The following is a 13,255-nucleotide window of genomic DNA, read 5'->3' as shown; positions in this document are numbered from 1 at the left end:
TATGCAAAAACATGTGTGATGATCATTAGCTTAATAGTTTTCTGTGGGAAACTATGACTTATCATTTTATCTATTCAGGAAAGTTATTAGTTATATAGATCAGCAGCCATCTTTTAATGTCCGTAATGGCACTTTTCTCTCTTTAAAATACAATGAATGAAATGATATGGTGGGAATCTTTACTTTTCTTCCTGATCTAATTCTAGTTAATTTTAAGTAGAGCTTGGTACATATTTAATCTGTTTTGGTTATGCATTATATATGTTGTATAGCTCCAAGAAAACCTGTTTCTTATACCTACGTAACATACTATTTTAAAGCTGTGTCTTAAGTAATTATAGTAAAAATTACCACACAATCTATGAAACGAGCTTGGCATATAAGGTATGCGTAACGCAAATACTTCTTTGAACAATCATCTTGAACGCGGTTTCACAATACGTTACTTAAAAATGTATTTTATGCGTTTGCTTATAAGACTTTTTTTAATCAAGACGCATTTCGTTTTAAAACTAAATTTAAATACTTTTACACATTGATTTTAGAAGGCAAGCGATTCTAAACTTTATTTTCATAGATATAAATTATTTACACGCTTTCTGAAGTTAATTGTACACAGCGTTTGTCCGGCGCAAGATTCGAAAGTAGTCAAGCAGTTAGTCAGTGGAGCGACGTAAAGTACGTCGCGCGTATTATCGTTGCTCGAAAAAGTTCCAATTAAAAAGTTACGACGCTTGGCCGATTTTAAACGAAGCGGCGGGAACATTTGGCAGCTGTCAAAATTACCCGTGAACGGACGATGGTGTGAAATTATATTTGTGTTGTGTCTTAGTTTAAATACGTGACATTGTTGCATAAATATTTTCGAAACAAGAGCCTGAATAACTCGGTCATTTACTGAGGTAAGTGAGACGCCATCACATTACGTTTTAGCGTGTTCTTTTGCCGATGAAACTCGTTATGCTAGATTTTTTATTGACCAGTGATATTATGCTGGTATGTTCACTGTTGATATTAAACTGGCTGTTGACATTTTATTTTATAGTACCCACACATGATTCCGTGAAGATCTTTTTCCTTTAATTTAAAAGTAATGCTTGATTATAAAAAGCATCAGATTCGTACCTCACTTCTGTGCTTAGAAGTTATTTTTTTATCTTAATCTAAATCGTAATTATAATTATTTTCTCGTATATATGTTTTAATGTTGCATATAGACCTTTCAACATAGCAACATTAGTCGGTATATGTTAATTCGTGTCGACATACATTTGTGTGGTTGTGCTAGTTTAGTATATCTGGGACACAGCACTGTTTTAAGCACAACGAGCATATCTGTCTCCCTAAAAATATTTTTGAGATACTTTCTGGGGCCTCACACATGGACCAATACTTTGACATCATCGACGAGATGTTCCGAGTTTCTTGCACGCTAGGCCTCTCCCAAAGATCGCCACAAAGACTGGCATACCCAGACCTTAGACAAATACGTGAAATCCGATATATATGAGTTATACGTTTTTTTTTATCCTACGAGTTTGAATACGAGGATGGATGGATGGATAAGACGGGTTGTCCTAAAAACATATACACATATATTAATAATAGTCGTTTTATCCCATTTTAAGCTCATGCTAAATAGATATACCCATATAAATTTTGAATCATATATTTTGTCTAATATCGATGACCTAATTATGAAATACAAACAGATGTAACATCTTATAATTTTATATAGCATATATGCATATATGATAGCTCAATGGTCTAAGGCGACGAGATGTGAATGTCGTAAGTTCAATCCTGACCTCTTTGACTGTTGTCAACTACTTTTGATTCAAGCATCACTTAATACGAGTCTAGAAATTCTAAGTAACAGCAAAGAGTGGAAGGTAGCCTTAAGTCCGGAAAGGACCTTTGATCCTACGCTCCAGAGTTTGAACTCTTCGGTTAAATAGGAACTACCGTTGTAATTTGAGTTTAGGTATACTTTTGCACTATAATACCCCGAAGCCTGGGAAGGAATCTCTTGGGAGTGGTACACATTTATCGATCCGTCAACAACAACAACAACAGCCTGTAAATTTCCCACTGCTGAGCTAAAGCATCCTCTCCCTTCAAGGAGAAGGTTTGGAACATATTCCACCATGCTGTATTTAATGCGATATGGTGAAATACATATGTGGCAGAATTTCTATGAAATTAGACACATACATGTTTTCTCACGATGATTTCCTTCACCGCCAATCACGAGATGAAATATAAACACAAATTAAGCATATGAATATTCAGTGGTGCTTGCCTGGGTTTGAACCCGCGGTCATCAATTAAGATGTCCGTCTACAGGACGTTTCAAATGTAAGAAAACGTTAAGTATGTCTGTATGTCTTCAGGTCATTTCAATTTAAACAAAGGAGCTAATATAACGTGTGTTTCGTTTACGAATAGCTTTCTACCATAACTCTCGAGAGTAAAAGTAACAGAGCATTGCTTCAGAGAGATTTCAAGGGACAAACATTGAATTTTAATGTAAAACATTTTTATGACGTTATTTACTTGGGTTTTATTTTGACGATGTGACTTTTTGGGCCCTTAGCTCAATACTATCTGAATTATTATTGTTATATAATGGATAAACCCATCTAAAGCATAACAAGCTGGCTGTAACCTGTATTATGGTGATCTCCCTTGCCCTAAAAATGATTATAAGTGATCTGGGTGGCTTTACCGATGTTACAAGACTCAATCATCATTATTGCACTCAAGATCTATCTTTTGCTCAATACTATCTAAATTATTATTGTGTTATCATCGATAGCCTCGTCTTAATTACAACAAGCTGATTACAAATAGGTCATCTTCCTTCCTCTATTATGATGATTTTAAGTGTCCGTTTAACCGATAGCTCAAGACTTAACCATAATCCGTGTGATGCTATTCAACGCGCAACGACTCGCAACGGATTTTGCGATTTCACCCGACATAGTTTCGAGCTGTTTGGTGGACATATACATAGGCATACAGCGTTGATGAATGAATGAATGAAGATGAATCATAAATGAAGTACGCAAAGATAATGTTGTCGCGTAATTGGGTCTTCGATCTTCGGTATCTAAGCATTCAATTCACTAACACCTTCAAATAAAAGTTCAGCAGGTGTTCGGTTAAATACTAATTTCTCTCTTGCGATAATTGATTCTGTATTCGTAGCAAAACAATTGAAAGATGATTAACAGAAATTAAGAACGTTAAATTTTCAACTTTTAATAGTCTAGTAACAGTAACAGCCTGTAAATTTCCCAAAGCTGGACTAAGGCATCCTCTCCCTTCAAGGAGAATGTTTTAGAACATATTCTACCACGCTGTTTCATTGCTGGTTAGTGGAATACGAATGTGGCAGCATTGCGATGAATTTAGACACATGCAAGTTTCCTCACGATGTTTTCCTTCACCGCCGAGCACAAGATGAATTATATAACAACAACAAATTAAGCACATATCTATAGTGGTGCTTGCCTGGGTTTAAACCCGCAATCATCAGTTAAGATGCACGCGTTCTAACCACTGAGCCATCTCAGCTTAATCTGTCTGTAAATATAAAAATAGGCGTTGTATTTGCTGTACAATATAATAGTATCGTATTATGTCCGGTTATTACTTGATGGTAAATCGTTTGCTGTAATAAATGATTTTTAATCTCAATGTTTTGTAATTAGTGTTACGCTTTCGATATTCGACAATGGCCATTGCATAATAATCAAAATATTTTATCTCGAAAGACAATCCGGTATTGTTCCGTAAGAAAATATTAACGTGTTTGAAAGTGTAAATAATTTGGTTAGCGCAGTCCATATCGCTCATCAATTCGATTGTAGAGGTAACTTAATCGTTTTCATAATAATTGATTGGCTTTTTCGTTTCCATAAATCATCATTGAATTTTATTTATCCTTCTTAATAGGAGTTAAAAATCATCATCCTCCTGCCCTTATCTCAATTTCATTTGGGGTCGGCGGTCATAGCATGTCTTCTTCCATACGGACGTTATCTCACAAGTAACATTCTTTCTTACCATATCGTCTTTCACGCAATCCATCCATCGTTTCCTTGGTCGTCCTTTACCTCTATATCCATTCACGTCCATACTCAAGGCATAGGAGTTAAAGTATAGTATTTAAGATAAATGACAAACAAAATCAATAACAATATAAATAACTAATGTTAAAAAGTCTTCATTTTTAATTTATAGTGGGTGAATAATTAATACAATCTCTTGATCAAGCAAATGTTTAAGTATCACCACAACTAGTCTATTCGTCTCAGTCCACAAAGTCAGTGATACATGCGCAACCTTTAATAATATCAAATATGTATTCCTTCAAGAAAAGAGCCTACTTTTTCTTTAAAGGCCGGCACCGCACCTGCAAGCCCCTCGGTGTTGCAAATTTCCATGGATTGTGGTAATCACTTTCTATCAGGTGAGTCCTGCTCGTTTGCCCCCCTATAACATAAAAAACAATTGTCAATGTTTATATTTGAGGACCACTTACCATCAGTATATTTGCCAGTTTAGTTTAAATTATTAAATACATTAATCTATATTAATATAATAAATGTGAATGTAGCTCTGTATGTCTTGTCTGTCTTTCGCTCTTTCATGACTAAACCAATGAACCTAATTTGATGAAATTTGGTCTGAAGCAAACTTGAACTCCAAGGAAGGACATAGGCCACTTTTTTGCCTGAAACTTGATAAACAACCCTCTAAAACGAGAAAAGTCGCGGGGGCTACTAGTAGTGTTATATACACGCATACAATTCCTTTTTCATTTGAAGTGTTACTCAGCTGGTTTTAAATACGACTTTTATGTCGAATACCTGTTTGGTTGCACAGTCGTTACGTGCGCGTTACGTGAGTGTGTCACAATGAGAAACGCTAATAGCTCCGACGGTACATAATTCATAGCTACAACATTATATCGAATAATTTAATATGTCCGGACATTGCTTGAAATTTGCATGGTTTTTGGGTTAGTGTGCTTCGAATAGGCTATTTGCATTTGCTGTAATGGCGTCGGTAACATCACTTGCCTGTATTGTAATCTGTGGTACATATATATAATCCATAAACAATAGGCAAACGAGGTTAACAAGCAAGTGACGTCATCTTAACGTAAAAGACGAACGTTTGAAAAATGCATTTTTATTAATAATTAAATTAATTATTACTTTCAACTTTCGTTAATAAATAACTATTTTTAAACCGATTATAATCATTGACACTTTATTTTTCGCATTATCAAATAGTCTTTTGTAGTTGAACTATGTATAGACAAAATTGTTCTTTATTGGTTTGGCAAATTGGACAGGACAATGATGACCTACTACGATTCTAGTCCTCAGCAATTAACGGAGCGTCAGCCGTTTAATGTGCAGAAGATCACATAGTATGTGCATGTGTTAATTATGATTGGCGATTATCACCTCCGCAATCCTATGGAACGTTAACCCGACGTAGCTGAAGAGAGATTATGCTAAGGATAAACTTAACTGTTTAGCGTAGGTGTAACACTGACAACTTTCTACTGCCAGGCCAAGTATTTGTAGTAACTTAATATTTTTTATAGTAGTGCTATGGGATCCATATTTCCAATAGCATGACATAATTTTCAATCTCCAGAGAGACCAGTTAACAATGCAGGATTTATAATGGTGAACAAGTGTACACTAAAACAGAGAAGTACTTGTCTATGCCCTGACTTCTATATTTATATGGGAAAGCAGTTCCGACATAATCGCAACATGTTCAATGCGCAGAAACAAAAGATTACCGTGCTTTCCGAGGCATTGATGTGTATATTCTTCGTACTTCTAGACTTCAAGCTGTTGTTAAGAATTTGTATTTGTTCGACTTTATGTTTGCACCCAAGATCTCAGCATAATAGTTCTAGCCATTAGACTAAAATGGCGATCAAATTGATGCCAAAAAAGTAAGTATTTACTTAGATTAACAGCTCCTAAATGTTGAACTGCTGAGCTAAAGGAATCCTTTGGAGAAGGTTCACAGAGTTACGAATAATAAAGCACTTCAATGCGAATTGGTGAATTGACTTTCATCTAACATGCAGGTTTCATCACCTTCATCGCCGGGCATGACAAGGATTATAAAATCAAACGTAGCAAAGTAAAAAATAACAGATTTTTTACTACTGTTTAGATCGATTAGATCCACTCAGGCCTAAAACACTCATTCGTTTATTTTGTAGAACATATTACATAATATAACTCAATTGTATATATATATATATATGAGACTATATATTGTTCGCTTTTATTTATTGAAAAAGATTACCTAAGGTGATGGATCCGATCAGTTTATTTTTATGTTTAATAACAGGTGAATCACCGATTCGAGTAAATAATCATAATTGAAACACTCACCTCGAATAGTAAAGTAAAGTAACAGCTTGTAAATTCCCCACTGCTGGGATAAGGCCTCCTCTTCCATTAAGGAGAGGGTTTGGAACATATTTCACCACGCTGTTCCAATGCAAGTTGGTGTAATGCACATGTGGCAGAATTTCGATGTAATTAGACACATGTCATGGTTTCCTCACGATATTTTCCTTCACCGCTGAGCACGAGATGAATTATAAACAAAAATTAAGCACATATATATAGTGGTGCTTACCTGGGTTTGAACACGCAATCATCGGTTAAGATGTACGCGTTCTAACCACTGGACCATCTCAGCTCGAATAACTTATCTCAAATAGTATTATGAAAACACTGACCTCATTTGCAGTGACTATAAAATCCTTGCCTGCAAATGTTCTCTAATTAATGAATCTAAATCTATCTGTTATAGATAGATAAATAGGTCGTTTTGTAACCGTGAGATCTGTTCTAACAATAGATTACATATCGAGTATCGCAAAACCGAAACCGCATGCGAATATCTTATTTGAGTATACGTTTACAAATCAGTAACACTACTGTCTGATTAACGACTAGCTGGTATTTGTTAATTCAAAATATAATATACTATGCTGAACTGTGCTAATGAATAGTAGCAAGGCACCAAATCAATGAAGGAATTATTAATATTCCTTTTTACCCCTCTTTTTAAGCTTGTCACTTAAATCAAATAAACTGTATTCAAGTAGGCTTTTACAAGCACTTTTGAATCGTCATTTAACAATTAAGTGAAGCTACCATCGGCTCGGAAAGTAGATTCTACCGAGAATAACCGACAAAAAACTTAGTAGTTGCTCTTTTTCAACATTTAAAAAATACAAAATCACGTTAGTTAATACGATTATTTAAATTAATATATCCTGCGTGGAAGTTAACAGGTATATATTTACTTTGTGATGAAGATCCTTCTGGAACAACTCTTCATCCCATATTTAGTCTGTCTTTTGGTTTCAAGATTGCTTAATGCCAAATTACATTAAAATCGATTTAGCCGTGAAAGCATAACAGACAGAGTTACTTTATCATTTATAATAATAATATACACGTAAGAAATGGTCTCCGAGAATGTGTCCATCAGAAAGAATTAACTGTAGGGCTTTTTGCTGACCCGTCAGGGTAGGTACTCAAACACCAGATATTCTACGACAAACGGCAATTATATCTTATTGTTTATGGACAGATGTACCATTGCCTACATATTGTATATTATAAAATAAAACATGCTGGAAAACTGTGCCGATGTATTAAGACACCAAACAAATCGGTAAAAAAATATACAAGTAGTATATACAATAACTTTTAAATCGTCATTGCTCCCAGCTGGTAATTGATCAGCTTAGTCATATAAGTGTAATTAAGTAAATAAATATTGGATAACATTACATACATTACTCTGATCCCAATGTAAGTAGCTAAAGCACTTGTGTTATGGAAAATCAGAAGTAACGTCGGCACCACGAACACCCAGACCCAAGACAACATAGAAAAGTAATGAAATTTTTCTCATCGACTCGGCCGAAAATCTAATCCGGCCGGATTGGCGTACCCCATGAAAACCGGTGTACACATTACTCGACCACGTCGTCATTTTGGACATATAATTTGTTTAGTATAATTCTATAGCTTATAATCTCAAGACTAATTAAATTTATTACACTAACACTACAATTCTCCGTAATAATCGCTGCGATAATACTTCGAGATAATATTACCTCTTCTCAGTAATTAAAGATATACTTATCCACCTCGATTGTTTAGTTTTTCTTAACGTTAATGGATGTTTGAATAATTAGAGAACTGTGTTTAGTTTACTACTGACTTTTAATTACGTCATTCGTCTTATTCGTATAAATGGGTAAATAAATATGATTATCTATTGATCAATTTTCGTATCCACGATTATAGGGGGTTCGGAGAATAGGAGAAGAGGGTAGATAAGTTTTTTGACTGTTAGTTGATTATAAATAACTAGTAGTTCGCGATTTCGCTCGGATTTTAGGGTGTTGGTTGTTAGGCACCAAAAAGCTTATGTCCTTTATCGGAGTTTAAGTTTGCTTCTAAATTTCATGAAATTCAGTTCAGCGGTTTGGTCGTGAAAGAGCGTCAAAATTAGATGCATCCAAATTTGTTAACTTTTTTTATTAAGTTATGTATGCCAAAAAATTTATTGGCGTTGCAAGTCTGTGGTAACGTTCATGTGGCCTATTTGTATTTATATTTCATCTCACGTTGAAATTAAAGAAAAACATCGTGACCTGAAGATCTCAGTTGAAAATCTGTCATGTATCTAGCAAGCTATTGGAGCAGAATCGTGTAATAAGCTTTACATCTTGTCATTTGATCATGCCTTTTAGCTCAATAATGTATATATCACCGTAAGATTACAAACATCGTTAGATTACAATCTATCGTGAGTTTGCAATCTGTCGAAATACTGTGTACCGTAAAATAAGATTGCAATTTAACGCAATATTTTTCTCTATATTGTAATCTATCGAAATTAAACTGTTAGATTACAAACAGTCCCGCGCCAAATTGTCAACTTTCGAAAGCTCATCCTAATTGGTCGGTCTTGTTGTGAGAACGACCAATCAAAACCTGCCCTTTTATTTTTCGGTAGATTATAATCTATCGGAGTTAATTTCTGTTAATCTGACGGTGACATATATAAGCCAATAATTAAATACAAGGGACTGTCTGATCGATTAAGGTATTTTTTTATTTTTTCCACATCACACCACACCCTCTATCCATGATGCAGAGTATTGTAATGGAATCATTAAAATGTAAAGAAATAATTATTCAGTATACCATAAAAACCACTAATATCCAAAAACGAAGCAAATTTATTTAATAGTCAAGCATAATTAGCTTCACAATTCACGATGCGCACACGCACGCAGTGAGGTCGTCTTACGACACGAGGTTAGACGTGACACGAGGATGTTGCACGACCGGATGGCGTTACGTGACTCCGTGTTGGGACCTTGGGGAGATGGTTGCTAGGTCTGGATAATTCGAATCTAAGCATCGTGGACGTTTAGCCATATTTCTGCCATTAAATCCATATTAGTGATCCATGACCTGAGTAATGTCTAAATGTATGTAATTTCGTGTGTTTCTAAATTGCGTTCCAAGAATATAATTATTTGTCCAAAGCCAAACACATGAAAATATCTATTGAAAAAGTATGCCCAAAAAATGCCCAAGTTTGATTACGCCAATAGTTGTCGCGTTTGAGGGTGTTGGTTGGCAAGAAGAGTAGCCAATGTCCTTCCTTTTTTTATGGTATAGGTTGGCGGACAAGCCTGTAGGCCACCTGATGATAAGTGGTCACTATCACCCATAGACAATGACGCTGAAAAAAAATATTAAATATTCATTATACTATACATATTTAACTATACATATTAATGTGCCACCAACCTTAGGAACTAAGATGTTATTACCCTTGTGCCTGTAGTTACACTGGCTTACTCAAACTTCAAACCAGAACACAACAATACTGAGTACTGTTAGTTGGCGGTAGAATAACTGATGAGTGGGTGGTACCTACCCAGACGGGCTTGCACAAAGCCCTACCACCAAGTGTTTTAGTTGGAGTTCCTTGAAGTTTAAGTTTGCCTCGTAGCAAGTTTCGTCAAATTCGGTTCATTGTTTTGGTCGTGAAAGAACGACAGACAGACAGACACAGCTATTTTCACATTCATAATGTTGGTATATTAGTATCGATTAAAAGTCATGACAAAGAAATAAGAATGTAAAAATATCAGAAAAAGTAGTTTTTATATCATTAGGATCACCATCATCACATCAGCTGTAAGACGTCCACTGCTGAACATAGGCCTCTCCCAATGATTTCCACCTTGATCGGTGAGTAGTAGTCTAGTAGTAGTAGTTTAAGTCATTTTCGCAGTGGTTTTAATTTTGTCTTCAATGGCTTTCTAAGCGCCACATTACTGATTTATGTCAGTTATTTTCCATGATTAAGTGCTTGCTTAAATTGATCATAATAGTACCTATTAGATCCCTAGGGTGTTCTGTATTTAATATACTTGACTAGCGACCCGCCCCCGGCTTTGCACAGATGCAACACTGATACTAAATATACTACAGAATTTGTTTATTTGCGACGTCACATTAAAAACTTCTTATATTATCGGTGTTTCTTTACTATTTTGTCCATGTATTGTATACAAAAAGCTTTCTCTTCAATCACTCTATCTATTAAAAAATACCGCATCAAAATCCGTTGCGTAATTTTAAAGATTTAAGCATGCATAGGGATATGGGGACAGAGAAAGCGACTTTGTTTTATACTATGTAGTGGAGGTAATAAACTTGCAAATAACGAGGATGCGAAGTGCCTCTTGCGAATAGGCAAATGGTGTTTCAATGATGTAGGAAACCTTCCTGCCGGTTGAAAACTCGTCCGAGGACATTACCTTGACACGAAATTCCTTAAAGATTCAACTCAAATGTCCGCGCATGACTTGAATTTTATTAAACTATTTCATTCATAATGTTTTATTAGTTTGACGTCTTTGATTTTTATCGCAACGTTTCGGCGATTTGGTTTATCAACTCTTGAATAAATCTTAATCTCTAAATTCTTGTAAAGCAACCATTGACGAAGGCCAGAGCAGATATTTTGGAATGGAATATATTTATTTATTTATCTAAATACTTTATTGATCACCACAAAGTTTGTGGGACAAAGGCGGATTTAATGTCTGAAGGCATTCTCTGCCAACCTTCAATTCTGGTCACTTGGAAAAGCATGAAGGCGATAATTAATAATGTACTTACTTATATAAATCTAAATAAAAAAAGATACATAATATAGCTAATAGTCAGTACTTCAGCAGATGTCACTAAGATCAGCTGCGTTACGTTCTTTCTGAGCCAAGAAAGTAAACACTTTTCCGAAAGTGTTGGTCCTTACATTGAATTATGAGATGCAGGAATAGAGAGTAACTCTGTTTATCTATGTTTGTAGTGCAACAACTCCTGTGCAGCTAAATCCTTGAAAGTCAAAGCCTTGAAAATCTCTTCGTTGGCCGTCATAGCCACCATATACCCATTATACTAGCGACCCGCCAGGCTTTGCACGGGTGCAATACTGATACTCAATATACTACAAAATTTGTTTATTTACGACACCACATTAGAAACTTGCAAAATTATCAGTGTTTCCTTAACATACTGTCCATGGATACGAAAACCTTCCTCTCGACTAACTCAATCACTCTATCTATTAAAAAAATTATAATTCATCTCGTCTAATTTCATCGATATTCAGCCACATGTGCATTCCACCAACCCGCATTGGAACAGCATGGTGGAATATGTTCCAAACCCTCTCTTTAATGGGAGAGGTGGCCTTAGCCCAGCGGTGGGAAATTTACCAGGCTGTTACTATACAATATTGTACATTGAAGTAGGTACACAGAAATTGGTAATTATTTAGCGAAGGGCTTCAATAGAAGTCTTAATAACGTTTGCTTGTTGTTTTGTATGATGTCAAATGTCTAAATTCGAAGCCACCTCGTCCTCAACCCGTCTGTGCATTAAGTAATAAGTACTCTCTTATTTAGTGCTGAAGGTCAGGCCTAATGGATGGTGTCTTCACGCGCAGCGAATAATAAGCGCGTGAAAGATTCTTAATACTTGCTCGTTGTTGAAGAGATAGATAGATAAATTATGAACTCAGTTACAGAGCTAAAATTGTACTTCTTGATGGTAAGTAGTCACCGCCACCCATAGACAATGACGCTGAAAGAAATATTAACTACTAGTAGTCGCCTGCAGCTTTGCTCGCGTTTTAGGGGATTATTTGGCACGTTTTAGCCAAAAAAATTTCTATGCCCATGTCCTTTCTTGAAGTTCAAATTTTGTTTATACCAAATTTCATCACATTCGGTCCAGCGTTTTGGTCGTGAATGAGCGACACACAGAGTTACTTTCTCATTTATTTATAATGTTATAAATTTCCTTACATCACCAATGATCCACCAGTTCACCAATTTTGGGAATTAAGATGTTATGTCCCTTGTGCCTGTAGTTACACTGGTACAATTATCCTTTGAACTGGAACACAACAATACGGAAAACTACTGTTTACCGGTTGGTGGTACCTACCCAGTTGGGCTGGCTCGATTATATTATTATCGTCTTTTTTCCCGCTAAATATCAATACTTGTCATTTGAGGACCTCCGTGGTCGAGTGGTGTGTACACCGGTTTTCATGGGTACGCCACTCCGAGGTCCCGGGGTCGATTCCCGGCTGAGTCAATGTAGTTTATCATTAGTTTTCTATGTTGTCTCGGGTCTGGGCGTTTGTGGTGCCGTTATTACTTCTGATTTTCCATAACACAAGTGCTATAGGTACTTACATTGGGATCAGAGTAATGTATGTGATTTTGTTTCATATTTATATTGTTGTTTTGAGTGAGTGAGCCAGTTTAATTGCAGCTACGAGCGATCTTTGATCCCTAGTATAGTATTGATGATGTAAATAATTGTCTGTTATGTTCAATGTCCACACATATTGATAATTTTCTTGATTCTTTACTATATTATACGTGTATTATTTACAAAAACCTCCCTTTTGAAACACTATCTATTAAAAAAATCGTTTTAAATATCTAAGCATACATAGGGAGAGACAGCGGTAAGCAACTTTGTTTATATTATGTAATGAATAATGATAATACTGCCAAACAGTAATCAATATTTGTAACTTATTGTTTAATTTGCACAAAAACAAAAGAGTGTAC

General features: G+C 35.5%; 1 protein-coding gene across 1 annotated transcript in view; it reads left to right on the top strand.

The window, feature by feature from the left end:
• The first annotated feature begins 643 nt into the window (after window positions 1–643).
• The window catches only part of LOC124541892 (scavenger receptor class B member 1), a 105,803-nt gene continuing 93,191 nt past the window's right edge, over window positions 644–13,255 (top strand). Inside the window, exon 1 of the mRNA XM_047119804.1 lies at window positions 644–902. The gene's annotated coding sequence lies outside the window, so the exon portion shown is untranslated. The remainder of the gene's footprint in view (window positions 903–13,255) is intronic.

This window comes from Vanessa cardui, chromosome 29 (assembly GCF_905220365.1).
Source record: "Vanessa cardui chromosome 29, ilVanCard2.1, whole genome shotgun sequence".
NCBI classification, from domain to species: domain Eukaryota; kingdom Metazoa; phylum Arthropoda; class Insecta; order Lepidoptera; family Nymphalidae; genus Vanessa; species Vanessa cardui.
Note: the sequence above shows the minus strand (reverse complement) of the source record. Positions and strands in the feature narration are given on the sequence as shown.